Source organism: Chiloscyllium plagiosum, chromosome 32, assembly GCF_004010195.1.
Source record: "Chiloscyllium plagiosum isolate BGI_BamShark_2017 chromosome 32, ASM401019v2, whole genome shotgun sequence".
Classification (NCBI taxonomy): Eukaryota; Metazoa; Chordata; class Chondrichthyes; order Orectolobiformes; family Hemiscylliidae; genus Chiloscyllium; species Chiloscyllium plagiosum.
The window spans coordinates 30,959,622-30,975,049 of NC_057741.1; the positions used below are offsets into that span (position 1 = coordinate 30,959,622).

At 39.3% G+C, this 15,428-nt stretch overlaps 1 protein-coding gene across 3 annotated transcripts in view; it reads right to left on the reverse strand.

Moving 5' to 3' along the window:
* Positions 1–15,428, reverse strand: part of aimp1a (aminoacyl tRNA synthetase complex interacting multifunctional protein 1a) — a 63,735-nt gene that overhangs the window by 43,660 nt on the left and 4,647 nt on the right. The window contains exon 1 of one of the 3 annotated variants that reach the window (XM_043674343.1): positions 12,135–12,330. The exons of the other annotated variants lie outside the window; for them this stretch is intronic. The gene's annotated coding sequence lies outside the window, so the exon portion shown is untranslated. Of the gene's footprint in view, positions 1–12,134; positions 12,331–15,428 lie in introns of those variants that run through there. 3 annotated transcript variants of the gene reach the window in all.

Sequence of the window (15,428 nt, forward strand, 5' to 3'; positions counted from 1 at the left end):
CCCCCACTCCGGCCTATCACCCTCACCTTATCAGCCTCACCTTAACCTCCTTCCACCTATCGCATTTCCAATGCCCCTCCCCCAAGTCCCTCCTCCCTACCTTTTATCTTAGCCTGCTTGGCACACTTTCCTCATTCCTGAAGAAGGGCTCATGCCCGAAACGTTGATTCGCCTGTTCCTTGGATGCTGCCTGACCTGCTGCGCTTTTCCAGCAACACATTTTCAGCTCTGATCTCCAGCATCTGTAGTCCTCACTTTCTCTGAAATATAAAACCTTTCTTCAAGTGACTTTTGAAGATTTTCAAAGTCTCAACCCTCTGAGAAAACAATTCATCTTTTTTATTTAAAATAGGCAAGTTATTATTTTAACACTTGCTAGTTCTAGATTCTTTCTCAAGAGAAAACATCCTTTGCGCATGCACCAGTAAAGACCCCTCAGAATCTTGTACTCTTCAATCATGTAACCCTTCACTCCTCTAAACTCCAGCAGATACAAGCCTAGCCTGTTTGACATTTCCTCATAAGTCTACCTACCTATCAAAGATATGAGCCTGACAAATCATTTCTGAACTGCTTCTAATATAATTACATAACTCCTTAAATAAGGAAATCAATACTACCTTTCCTATTACAGGTGTTATGCTAACTGGTCTGTAGTTTCCTGCATTCCGCCTCCATCCCATTTTGAATAAATATTTGCCATTTTCCACTGTAAATGAACTTTCACAGAAACTAGGAAACTTTAGAAACTTAAAACAAAATCCACTTGTCCACTTGTCACTTCTTTTAAGATCTAAGAATGAAGTCCAACAGGGTCTAGAATCTGTCAGCCTCCAGCTCCAATAATTTGCTCAGTTCCATTTTTCCAGTGATTGCAATTTTCTCATATTCACCCTTGCTTCCACTTTCTGGTTTACAGCTATTTCTGGGATGTTACTTGTATCGTCTACAGTGAAGATTGTTATGAAACATGTTCCAATCATGTGTCAACTCCATTTTTCAGTAGTCTTATAGAAAGTGAGTCTGTGAAATTAATAATGTTCACTTTATTAACCCTTTTCCTTTTTAATTATCTACAGAAACTCTTACCATCTGTTTTAATATTTCTGAGTGGCTTTTTTATTTTCTCTTCTCATTAACTCTTCAGTCAATCTTTGCTGTTTTTATGTTCAGTTCAATCTTCTGACTTGCTGTGCACAATTAAAGCTTATGTCACTGGGATGGTGGATCCTCCCCCTTGGAACATTTCCACTTGTTGGAATATATCTATTCTGCGTATTTTGAAATATCCTTTAAATGTCTCCACTGTATCTCTATTGAACTATCACTTAATCTAATTTGCAAATGTAATTTAAATCTAATATAAAATTTACATCCTTTGTTTAAAGGCATTAGTGTTAGTCTTACTTGCTCTTTCAAAGTATTTTAACACCTCAGTTGAATCTTCTGTACGTTCTCTGCTCTAACGAGGTCAATCTCAGAAAGATGTTCCTCATTCCTGGTAGCATTTTAGTAAGTCTGGATGTGCAACATGTTGCTGCAGCTGGTTCTACTTTGTGTATACTACTGATGACCAGACTGTCAACTGGAGTAAGGGGACGCATCATTTTAATATAATGAATGTGGTCTTATGATGCATCTGAGACCATATTTAACATTGAAGCGCACTTGGGTATAATATGCACAACATAAGCTCACAAGATGCCAGAGTGAAAGGATTGGAGAATTTGGCAATGGGAGAAGAATGACAGAATTGGGAAGAGAAGGATCATGAAGAGATTTAAACACAAGGAGAATTTTAAAATTGAAGGCTTTGGAGCTAATGAAGGTCAAAGTTATGAATAATAGTGAATAAAAATTGGTGTAATAGAATTTCAGAAGAACTCAAGTTCAGAGGGTAGAGTGGTGCTTTGTAAACTTTTTCCTCACTGTTACCCCATTGTGAAGCTTAAAAATTGTCATGACCCCACACTGAAAACTGAGAAGTGGGAGGGTAGGGGGAGAAGATTTATGAATGCATAGGCAAACCTCTGACAGTGAGGGAAGCGCAGATCAGTGGTAACCATTGCTGTCTCTCAGAACTCATGACCCCAAACATTTCAGCTCGTAACACCACTTGAGAAGCACTATGGTAGAGGATCTGAGACTCACCAGGGAGAGCAATAGAGTCGAGTTTAGAGATGATAAAAGCATTAATGAGGGTTCAGAAGCAGGCTGACTGAGTGAAAAATGAAGATAGATGGTATTATGAATACTGTTAGGAAGCTGTGGGTAAGATCAGCATGCATTTCCACAATGACAAGTTCTTCAAGGACAATGAAGGTACTGGATAAGAGATAGTAGTTAACAAGGTCAGATGTCTCAAGACTGTGATAACTATGTAAAAGTCAAAGCTGTGAAAGGAAACCTATAATCTGAGAAGATTATTATTTTCACTGGTCCCAGAGGATAAATACCAATACAGGCTGGCTGATGCAAATGGTCTATTTCAGTTATAATTTGTGTAATCAATGAAAGCAAAGACAATAAATGTATTTTGTGTTAAACTAAAAGACATCATTGTAATGTATTCAGTCAAGATGAAATATAACTGAGCTGAATCAAATCCTTTGATTGTGTTCAACTGGCCTGTTTTGGTTTGTGGTTTGCAGAGGGAAAGAGTGAAAATCTTAGGGTCAGACCTCAAACAACGAGAAATTTGAAATGTTATGGTATGACAGACCAAAGCTATTTTTAAAATTATACTTTACACGAAGAGCAGTGTTCAAGATTTAGAAATATTGATACTCACCCTGCAATTTTCTTTGCAGGATATAGTTTTCATGCTGTAACAAATGTTCATTTTTATTGCCATATTGAAATTTCAAGAAAAATCAGCATTTTGCTGAAAACATGAACCAGATGTTCAGTCCACACAAAAAATGTGCCATAATTATAAAGAAAAAAGCTTGTAAATCTGAAGTTAAAAGTATTACCAGAATTGCAGAAGTTGGTTGACACCTGTGAAATAGGCTATGACACTCTAAATCTGATGTAGTGTAAACATAACTCATAATTTGTCACTACCCTCTACAGCTGGCTGTTACGCACTTTATCTCCAGCATTTTGTTGTCAAACACACACTCTTTCCTTATAAACGTGTTAAGTGCCTTCCAAAACTGTCACTTGTCTCTCAGTCTCACCTTTTCTAATGCTCCAGTTGATTTATTTCATGCGGAAGTGGCAGTTACCATAATGCTGCTTTTTCCACCAAAACACTTTTTATGCAGTTTTGCATAGAGATAACAGGACACTGTCAGCGTCTTATCGAATCTGTCAAGAAACTAGTAACCATATCGGCTTTCAAAGAGGTACGGCAATCAAACCTTCACAAAATTGTCAAACGCTTTGGGGAAAATAAAGTAACTTTTCATAAAAGCATTCAAATCCACAGTTGGTCCCAGTGTTTGAAACCAAGAGCTCATTGCAAATACCAGGTCTAATGCAAGATGGAAGGAGTTAGAATGCAAATACTAGATGTAGAGACCTCTTTACCCTCCAAGATGCTTTCAACACACTCTAAACATTTGACAATGCAGATTTAAATGTGTTAATGTCATCTAGTGGCAGATTTTCAGCATTACACCAATTCAATTTACTAACTATGTTACGTTTATTTTGAGCACTCCATACATTTAACTATACTGAACCTTTCGCAAGGTGTTAAAGTTGAAATCATGTTGATAGGCATAATTTTCCACTAAACTACCAGATCAATTTAAAAAGTATATCACTAGGTTATGGTTCATTCCTCTTACATTTCAATCTCCTTGTTTTGCAAAAATGAATTTGGATCGGTAACAACAAGAGACATTTACAGGTCATTTTCCAGCACTTTAGACTTTCCAGCATTACTTAGAGCTCCCATAATGACAGTAAACACACGTGTTTGGTGTGGTACTCATCCGTTCTGAACAAGATGCTCGTACCTTCAATCTCTGTGGGGTTAATTGAGAAGAGGTAGCAGCACCATTGCTTCAGTCCCTGAATGAGCACAACATTGTTCCAGATCTTCCAACGGCTTCATCCAGAAATAGTGTTTCATCAACAACATCCCTCCCAAACTAACAATAATCAAATTTCTATTTCTGCTCGCAATCCAGATGTTGTAGTCTATAGATCCAGTGCAAGCTAGTATCTTTAAAATAGAGTTAAATCAAAACAAGCAAATGCTGGTACAGGGAAGGGAAAGAAGTAGTGATAAAATGGATGATAGCATTACTGAATGTTGTATGGACCAGCAGTATTTGAAATGAGCTAGCACGATTTTTCATTTTCAACAAACTTCTTCACCCCTCTCATTTCACAGTGCCATCCAATGGTATCATTCAAAATAATGCATAGTGTAACTTAAATTATACTCTGCATAATTTTGAGATACATACACATTGAATAACATGCCAGCAATTGACAAAGAGATGAAGGTACGTGAAGACCTGGAAATGATCATTATCACAAAAGAGATAGTGTTGGACAAGCTAATGGAGCTAAAGATAGACATGTCTCCTGGGCCTGATGGAGTGCATCCCAGGGTACTAAAAGAGATGGTGGGAGAAATAGCAAATGCACTCGTGGTAATTTTCCAAAATTCACTGGACTCTGGGGCAGTTACAACAGATTTGAAAACAGCAAATGTGATGACACAATTTAAAAAGGGCAGTAGACATTAGGTAGTGAATTATAGACCAGCTTGCTTAACTTCGGTGATGGGGGAAATGTTTGAGCTTATTATCAAGGAAGAAATAGCAAGGCATCTAGATATAAATTGTCCCGTTGGGCAGACACACCATGGGTTCATGAAGGGCAGGTCACGCTGGACTAATCTACCGGAATTCCATAAAGACATTACGAACACAGTGGATAATGGGGACCCAGTATCTAGGTTTCCAAAATGCATTCAACAAGGTGCCATTCAAAAGGCTGTTGCAGAAAATAATGATGCTTGGCGTTACAGGCAATGTATTAGCATGGATAGCTTTGTGCGTGGGAAATCATGTCTCACAAACTTGATTGAGTTTTTTAAAGTCGTAACAAAGATTGATAAGGGCAGAGCAGTAAATGTGATCTATATGGACTTCAGTAAGGCATTCGATAAGGTTCCCCATGGGAGACTGATTAGCAAGGTTAGATCTCATGGAATACAGGGAGAAGTGTATCTATTTGGATACAGAACTGGCTCAAAGGTAGAAGACAGAGGGTGGTGGTGGAGGGTTATTTTTCAGACTGGAGGCCTGTGACCAGTGGAGTGCCACAAGGATCAGTGCTGGGCACTCTATTTTTTGTCATTTACATAAATGATTTGGATGCAAACATAAGAGATACTGTTAGTAAGTTTGCAAATGACACCAAAATTGGAGGTGTAGTGGACAGTGAAGAGGGTTATCTCAGATTACAACAGGATCTGGACCAGATGGGCCAATGGGCTGAGAAGTGGCAGATGGAGTTTAATTCAGATAAATATGAGATGCTGTATTTTGGGAAAGCAAATCTTAGCAGGACGTATATACTTAATGGTAAGGTCCTAGAGAGTGTTGCTGAACAAAGAGACCTTGGAGTGCAGGTTCATAGCTCCTTGAAAGTGGAGTTGCAGATAGATAGGATAGTGAAGAAGGCATTTGGTATGCTTTTCTTTATTGGTCAGGGTATTGAGTGCAGGAGTTGGGAGGTCATGTTGCGGCTGTACAGGACATTGGTTAGGCCACTGTTGGAATATTGCATGCAATTCTGGTCGGGAGTCCAGAACTAGAGGGCATAGGTTTAGGGTGAGAGGGGAAAGATATAAAAGAGACCTAAGGGGCAACGTTTTCACACAGACGGTGGTACGTGTGTGGAATGAGCTGCCAGAGGAAGTGGTGGAGGCTGGTACAATTGCAACATTTAAGGGGCATTTGGATGGGTATATGAATAGGAAGGATATGGAGGGATATGGGCCAGGTGTTGGCAGGTGGGACTAGATTGGGTTGGGATATCTGGTCGGCATGGACGGGTTGGACTGAAGGATCTGTTTCGATGCTGTATATCTCTATGACTCTATGATTAACCAATAGGAAGCAAAGAGTGGGAATAAATGTGTGCTATTCTGGTTGGTGATCAGTGACTAGTGGCGTGCCTTAGGGATCAGCATTGGGACTGCAATTATTCACAATTTACATTTATGATTTGGTGTTGGGGGCCATTTGTAGTGTGTCAAAGTTTGCAGATGACACTAAGATGAGTGGCAGAGCAAAGTATGAGAGGATTGTGAAACATTGCAAAGGGACATAGTTTAAGTGAGTGGGCAAAGGTCTGGTAGATAAGTATAATGTCATAAGCATGACGTCATCCACTTCAGTAGGAACAACAGTAAACAGGACTATTACTCAAATGGTAAGAAATTGCAGCATGCTCCTGTGCAGAGGGACCTGGGTGTCCTTGTGCATGAGTCACAGAAGGTTGGTCTGCGGGTGCAACAGGTAATTAAGAAGGCAAGTGGAATTTTGTCCTTCATTGCTAAAAGGATTGAGTTTAAAAGCAGAGAGGTTATGTTGCTGCTGTACAGGGTGCTGGTGAGGCCACATCTGGAGTACTGCATGCAGTTTTGGTCACCTTATTTGAGAAAGGATGTACTGGCTCTAGAGGGGGTGCAGAGGAGATTCACTAGGTTGATTCCGGAGTTGAGGGGGTTGACTTATGAGGAGGGACTGAGTACACAGGGATTATATTCATTGGAATTTATAAGTATGGTGTGTGGTGGGGGGGGAGAGATCCTCTGGAAAAATGTAAAATTATGAAGGGGATAGACAAGATAGAAGTAGAGAGGAGGTTTCCACTAGTGGGTGAAACTAGGTCAAGAGGGCAAAGCCTCAAGATTAGAGGCAGCAGATTCAAGACTGAATTGAGAGGGAATTTCTTCACCCAGAGGGTTGTGAATCTGTGGAATTCCCTGCCCAGTGAATGTGTTTAAAGCTAAGATAAATAATTTTTTGAACAGGAAAGGAATTAAGGGTTATGGTGAAAGGGCGGGTAAGTGGAGTTGAGGCCATGAAAAGATCAATCATGATATTATTGAATGGCAGAGCAGGCTCTAAAGGCCAGATTGCCTACTCCTGCTCAAAGCTCTGATGTTCTTATGTGGAAAGATCATTGAGGAAACCTCCAATTTTGATCCACTTCTTAAAAATAAGGATTTTAAATTAAAGTTATACTTTTCATTAATTTCAGATAAAACTTTGGAAGGTATCAAGTTATAAGGTCATTTGTTTTACATAAAAATGTTATTTTTAAATTGGACTAATCACATTGATTTATTATTTGACATATTTTGAGGAAAAAAACTACAGTTGCGCACAAGTCAAGGATTTTCAAATACTTATTAATATATTTCTTCTGGTTTTTCAGTATAAAAATTATTTTTAAAAATTCTCATGCCACTGTGAAACTTAGCACTCAGACATTCTTTTCTGACCTCATTCAATCTAGACGTACGTGATAATCAGTACTTCTGGTTAATGGTTTTTTTGCTATTTTTGCCTCCCCCTAGTTTTGACCACCCACAACTTTAAATGGCAGACTGAAATTCCATAGCTTGAGAATCGTGTTGCTAATTTGCTATCAGCTGTCTTATAGAAGAGCAGAACTGTGCCACTCTTCTTCCATTTACAGTTTTCTTTTTCAAAATCAACCTTAACTCTATTGTAACACTCAGTCATACAGCACGGAAATGGGTATTTCAGTCCAACTAGTCTTTGCCAACCATAATCCCAAACTACTTCCACTTGCCATTTCTTATTCACGTACTTATCCAAATGTCTTTTAAACGTTGTAACTGTCCCTACATCCACCACTTTTTCTGGCAGTTCATTCCACATATGAACAACTCAGTGCAAAAAATTATTGCCCCTGTCATTTTTAAAGCATTCTCATTTCGTCTTCAAAATATGCCCACAAGTCTGGAAATCCCAACCCTTTGGAAAAGACACCTGCTATTCACCCGATCTGTACCTCTCGTGATTTTATAAACTTCAAAGGCCAGCCCTCAACCAGCTGCAGTCCAATGAAAACAGTCCCGACCTATACAGCCTCCCCTTACAACCCAAACCCTCCATTCCTAGCAACATCCTGGTAAATCTTTTCTGAACCCTCTCTAGCTTAATAATATCCTTCCTATAACAGGGCGACCATAACTGGACTCAGTACTCCAGAAGAGGCCTTGCCAACATCCTATACAACCTCAACATGACATCCTAACTCCTATGTACGAAGGTCTGAGCAATGAAGGCAAGTGTGTGAGGTGCCTTCTTAACCACGATATCTTCACGTGATGCAAACTTCAAAAGAATTATGTACATGAACCCCTCAGTCTCTCTGTTCCAGCACTACTGAAGGCTCTATTTTTCATTGAATAAGTTCTGTCTGCCCTTGTTTGCTTTACCAGAATGCTCATATTTATCCAAATTAAACTCCATCTGCCATTCCTCAGTGCATTGACTCAACTGATCAAGATCGCTCATCCTAGACATTCTTCTTCACTAACGATCTTTGAGAAGATTTGTAGCTCAGGTTGATGATAAGTATGCAAGTTAGCTCGCTGAACTGGAAGATGTTTTCAGATGTTTCGTCACCATACCAGGTAACATCATCAGTGACAGTCTCCGGTGAAGCACTGCTGGTATGTCCCGCCTCTCTATTTATCGGTCTTGGTTGCTTAAGATAGCTAATGTCATTTCCAGTTCTATTTTTCATGTGAAAGTAGTTAGGATATAAGTTGATGTGAATATTGATGGAATTCTGATTATAATGCCATGCCTCTCAGAATTCTCATGCGTGTCTTTGTTTTGCCTGTCCTAGGATGCGCGTGTTGTCCCATGCCTTCTATAGTCTCAGCTAAGTCATTTGTATAAATGACAAACAAAAAGTGTACCTAGCACCAATCCCTGAGGGACACCACTGGGAACAGCCCTCCAGTTTGACAAACAACTCTCCACCAGCACTCTGTCTCCTGCTACTAAGCCAATTTTTGTATCCAAGCAGCAAGCTCACCCAGAAACCCGTGTGATCTGACTGTATTTATTAGTTTACATGCAGAACCTTGTCAAAGGCTTTAGTAAAAGTCTAAACAAATAACATTGACTGCTCTGACCTCAAACGTCTTCATTATTTCCTCAAAAAAAAAACTTAGTAATTAGAGAGCTCATGGACTCAAGAATAACACTCGAGATTCAAGCAAATGGTCCAGTGCTGAAATTGCATCGTAGTATTTAGGAACAGGGAAATTGTTGGATGGGCCCTCTTTCAGATGAAAGATCAAAAGGTAAAATCACCACAGCCTTACCATACCATATGGCTGCTCTCTTGTAAATATGACTGGTGATGGTTTAACCCGGACGGTCACCATGCCGTAGGTGGGTGAGGGTTGAGGTTGAGAAGGAGAGTCCTTCAAGGGAATCTCAGCTGATATAGGACTTGAATTAATGCTGCATGTATCACTCTGTATCACAAACTAGTCATCCATCCCAATTAACTAGGTCCCCTTTACTCTAGCAGGTACAAGAGATCCTGTAATGCTATCCGAATGGGCCTGTGTTAGTTCTCTGCATTTCCTTGGATAATGTTATCTCTCAATAATAATCACTGGAACAGTCTAACCGGTTATTTAGCGCATTGTAATCTGCAGGAGTTTCCTGTGCCCAAAATGATTGCTGCATTTGAATAAGTTAAAAACACTCCATATTTCATTAAATATCACACAGCACCAGATTATCGTCCAACAGGTTTAATTGGAAGCACTAGCTTTTTGAGTGCTGCTCCTTCATCAAGTGGCTGTGGAGTATACCTAATGAAGGCGCAGCACTCCGAAAGCTAGTGCTTCCAATTAAACCTGTTGGACTATAACCTGGTGTTGTGTGATTTTTTAACTTTGTACACCCCAGTCCAACACCGGCATTTCCAAATCATATTTCATTAGTTACCTATGAAGTAATTTTACATCAAGTGTATGGCAAAGCGTTTAAATAAATATAGATTTCTTTCAAGTCACGAAACTGGATTTTTTGAGTCACCCTACTGAACACACATCCTGACTGATAGGGTCAGTTTGGCCAGTTATATAATGTACTAATGACATGATGTTACTTGAGGACAGCACTGCTATTTGACCAGTCTGATGCCCTTCTCCCAAGACAACTGGTGCAAGCTGCATTGACTGTGGTTTAAATAAAGCTGACCTTTTGATCGACTGCCTAAAAAAGTCATCAACGCAACTGACTATTTGAGACTCATATTTTGGAAGCCACCAGCTTAAGAATTCATAAGTCTTGTAAAAGTACCTTTAAATTTTGGGTGGTTTTATAGATTTAAGAGACATGAGCACAAAGTAAAAGTAAATGAGATGCTCAAATGATCAGACTGTTGGAGGATTTAAATCAGAATACATTTATTTAATTTTCAGTAAGGAAAACAATTTTCATTACCTCCCCATTGCAACATTTAGCCACTGGTTTACATTTCTCTGTGCTCGTTATAAATGACATTTGCCAGCTGGGATACAACATTTAGTAATCTTGCAATATCTTACTATTTTAAGTTAAACATCCTACAACACCAAGTTATAGTCCAACAGTACTTCCAAATAAACCTGTTGGACCATAAGCTGGTGTTGTTGATTTTTAACTTTGTCTACCCCAGTCCAACACCAGCATCTCCACATCATTACTATTTTAATACTGAGGGCTTCACAATTGAATTCAATTATATTTTCACTGAATACCACTAATCGATAGTGATCAGAAGCAGCAAGCCAAGCAGTTTCTCCCATTCCATCCCATGGACTGAAGCTAATTTTAATGCCACTTCTACCCTGCAGCTGACATCAACTAACTCAGCACAGGACAAGAATCAAATCTGGAAAAGATTTGAGCTAACTTCATTGTATTAATAGCAATTTCTTTTTTTTTGGAGGTGGAATGTGTCAAGATTATAACTGAAAGTAAGACAGTTAAATTCTGAGACTAAATTTTAGAATCGTCAAGTGAACTTTACCAAAAACATTGCAACTCAGTACAATTCTGGAATATACAATATTCTTATTTTCTATGACTTAGCTTTTGGTTTTCCACACAGAACAGAAAACACAAATAGCATGGCACAAGTATTGAGTTGTACCATGTGTATATAATGGTACACAATTGTTTGACTTCAAGATTTCTGGCGTCTCTGCACAGCTGCTGGATCTGTTCAACAGGCAAACACAAGCACACTGTCTCTTTAATTTTTGCCAACCCTTCCACTAAATACCACATTGACTAATGGTCTTAAGACTCCTTTTTACAGCAAAGCTTTACTGAAGCCAGCACTTATTTCTTTCATAAACAAAATATAATGCAAACACACTCTCTTCATAAACATAATCCTAGTTTTCTCTGATCATGTAAAATTGGATAAATCTAAAGTATTTTAATTACTTCCTTATATTGAATCTATTTCCTACACTTGACTGGAGACATTATTCTTACATTGAATCACATTCTCAAGAATCTCAAAATACCTGACAAATTAAAAGAAATCTGTTTACATTTTATTCTTTCGCTTGCAGTGAGCGCAACATTGCATCTGAAATGAAACGTAAAATATTATTCCTGTTCAGAAGATAAAGATCAATTACTGCTATCCAACAAAATACAATGTATTTCTGATCAAACAATAATTCATGATATTCCAAATTATTGAATGTACATAATAAATGCATCTGCAAAAACATTACTAAATTATTCCTGTTACATGAATATGTACAACCATATACATACCATGAGAGTTCAATCCATAGGTAGTATTATGATCAATAAATATTATAGCTGTTAAGATTTTTTTTTAAAGTACAGTGTAAGAGTGAACTCAGGATTTAATACACAAAATACAATTTAATTTTCTTCTTTTGAATTTCAACACTAACATTAAATCATTTTCAATTATCCAAGTTTGTACATTATAGATTTTATCCATAACAATGCCCTCCACATTATTCAAGAAAACAAGCTTTAACATTCTTCAAAAAATTTGTGACCAATGATCAGATGTTCTGCAGCAAAGGTACAACATCACAAATAAGCACAACAAATTACCTAATACGGTAACAGTTCCAGGGATTTAGTTGATTGGAGACTTGTACATTGGTCTTTTAAATCAGTTTGTTGTGTCACAACAAAACACTGTTCAATCAGTTCCCAGCAAAAAAAGACCTACTCTAGTAGTGAACCAACTACAGAATCATTCCTCCAACCAAAATTTAAGGGAGAGTTTTCTAACTTCCACAAGCAAGACACCTCCAATAAGATAGCAACATGTGCACATCTATAAATAGTTTCATGTTATCTGAAACTGCATTCCTAACATGGTACCAGTCATATTGGCCTACACTCAGATACTGGCTGAATAATTACAAGTTCCATTGGTGAAGGATGTTTCAGAAGTCTTTCTCTGCATATTGTCACTCTACTCACTGTAAAGCACTGAAACTTTCTTCAGAAGATAATTATAACAAGGGAAGCCACCAACACATCTTAGTTCATGAAATCCAGAAAATATCCCACAATGCTCCATCCAATTGCACCTTAAACAATTAGAGCTTTCATCTCTTACTATTCTATGCAAGAATCCAGTCTATGAATGAATTCCTCAATTTCAGTACTAAATTTGCTTTTTACTTAGTTGAACCTATGATTCAAACTGGTAATTATTTTAATCAATCTGCTCAGTCATTTAGGGAGAGGCAATAGCCTAATGGTATTATTACTGAACTGTTAATCCAGAGACTGAGCTAATGCCCTGGGAACCTGGGTTTGAATCCCATCATGGGCAGAATGTGAATTCAATATTAAAAAATTGGAATAAAGAAGCTACTGATGATCATGAATCAATGTCAGAAAAACTCAAATGTTTCACTAATGCTCCTCAAGAAAGAAAAATGCCATCTTGTTTAGCCTACATGTGACTAAATGCTTGCCGAGCCAGTAACACCTTCATCCCATGAATGAATAAAAAAAGAAACAAAATGCTGAGACTTGTCAGATGCAAGTGTGACTTGAACCCAGGCTTTTGGTCCAAGGTAGTGACACCATCACAGTGATCAGCGGTCACTACCTTTGGGTAGTGTCTCAGCATTTTGTTTAGGATCAGTGTTAAAATGTTATGGTTTCAATTGTTAGAATCACAGAATTGTTATAGTGCAGAAGGGAATTATTTGGCATGTCATACCATACCAGCTCTTCAAATGAGCATCTCATTTAGTGACATTCTCCTGCCTCCAGAATCTGTACATTGTTGCTTTTCAAATAATCATTTGAATGCCTCAATTGAACCTACCTCTACCATACAGTCAGGCAGTCCACTCCAGACCCTAATCACTTTGCGGGAACATACTTTTACTCAATCACTTTTGCTTCTTTCATAAATTGCCTTAAGTCTGTGCCCTTTTGATCTTGACCCTTTAATGAATGGAACCATTTTCTCCATGTTCACTCTATCTGGATTTTTCATGCTACTGAATGTTTCAATCAGCTGTCCCCTCGCTTTCTCTTCAAGGACAACAGTTTCCCTATAGTGTGGAAACAGCCCCTTCGGCCCAACCAGTCCGTACCGACACTCCGAAGAGTAACCCACCCAGACCCATTTCCCTCTGATTAACGCACCTATCACAATGGGCAATTTAGCATGGCCAATTCACCCGACATGCACATCTTTGGACTGTGGGAGGAAACCGGGCCACCCGGAGGAAACCCACACAGACACGGGGAGAATGTGCAAACTCCACACAGACAGTTGCCTGAGGCTGGCATTAAACCTGGGACCCTGATGCTGTGAGGCAGCAGTGCTAACCACTGAGCCACCGTGCTGCACACAGTGGACTGCCTGACAGTATGGTAGAGGTCGGTTCAATTGAGGCATTCAAATGGTTATTTAGTCATAGAAATGTACAGCACAGAAACAGACCCTTTGGTCCTACCCATCCATACCGACCAGATATCACAACCCAATCTAGTCCCACCTGCCAGCACCTGGTCCATATCCCTCCAAACCCTTCCTATTCATATACCCATTCAGATGCCTTTTAAATGTTGCAATTGTATCAGCCTCCACCACTTCCTCTGGCAGCTCATTCCATACACGTACCACCCTCTGCGTGAAAAAATTGTTCCTTAGGTCTCTTTTGTATCGTTCCCTCTTACCCTAAACCTGTGCCCTCTAGTTCTGGACTCCCCCACCGCAGGGAAAAAGGCTTTGTCTATTTATCCTATCCATGCTCCTCATGATTTTGTAAACCTCTATAAGGTCACCCCTCAGCCCTAAATGACTCAGCCTCAGGGAAAACAGCCCCAGCCTGTTCAGCCTCTCCCTATAGCTCAAATCCTCCAACCCTGGCAACATCCTTGTAAATCCTTTCTGAACCCTTTCAAGTTTCACAACATCTTTCCGATAGGAAGGAGACCAGAACTGTATGCAATATGCCAACAGTGGCCTAACCAATGTCCTGTACAGCCGCAACATGACCTCCCAACTCTGATACTCAATACTCTGACCAAAAGCAACAATGTACAGTTTCTGGCGAAAAGACAAGATAATTCCACTAAATGAGATGTTCGTTTGGAGAGCTGGTACGGATATGACAGGCCAAATAATTCCCTTCTGCACCATAACAATTCTGTGATTCTAACAACTGAAACCATAGCATTTTAACAGTGATCCTAAACACACTTTGCACTTCCCTCACCCTGAAAAGAAACTTTCAGGACCGCTTAAATCATCTGATTAACTTGAAACTAAAAGAAAAAGACAATGCAGGTTTACCCTGGCAGCATTTCAAGTTCATCAGAAAGTTCCCACACTATTATCAGTGACCCTCTCTGACTGAATAAACTTTAAGAGAAAATCTACTGACACTCTTAACTCATGTTTTATGTGGGAGCTTGGGTGCAATATAAACATGTTTTTTTCTGTATAAGATGTTGAACTATTATTGTTCATAACTCTCCAATGAAAATTCATGCCTTCCTGTCTGTGTTCTCCCTGTAAGCAAAACCAAAATATGACCAATTGTGATCCAACTGCTAACTTCCCCTGTTACACTTCAACCTTTCAGGCACTTCTCTTAATACCAAACCAAAATGGAGATGGGGGCGATAGACGTGGGAGAAGTGGGGAAGGAGTTGTGAGAAGGAGTGAAATTGGGATGAGATGGATGCTGGGTTTGGGGCGACGTGAGATTGACTGGGGGAAAAGGGGCGAGTGTGTGGTGCTGGAAAAGCACAGCAGGTCAGGCAGCATCTGAGGAGCAGGAGAATTGCCAAATGGGGGTGAAAGAGGATTGACAAATTGAGGGGAGGGTTAAAGATTGATGGGGTGGGTGGGAAGAGTGGTGG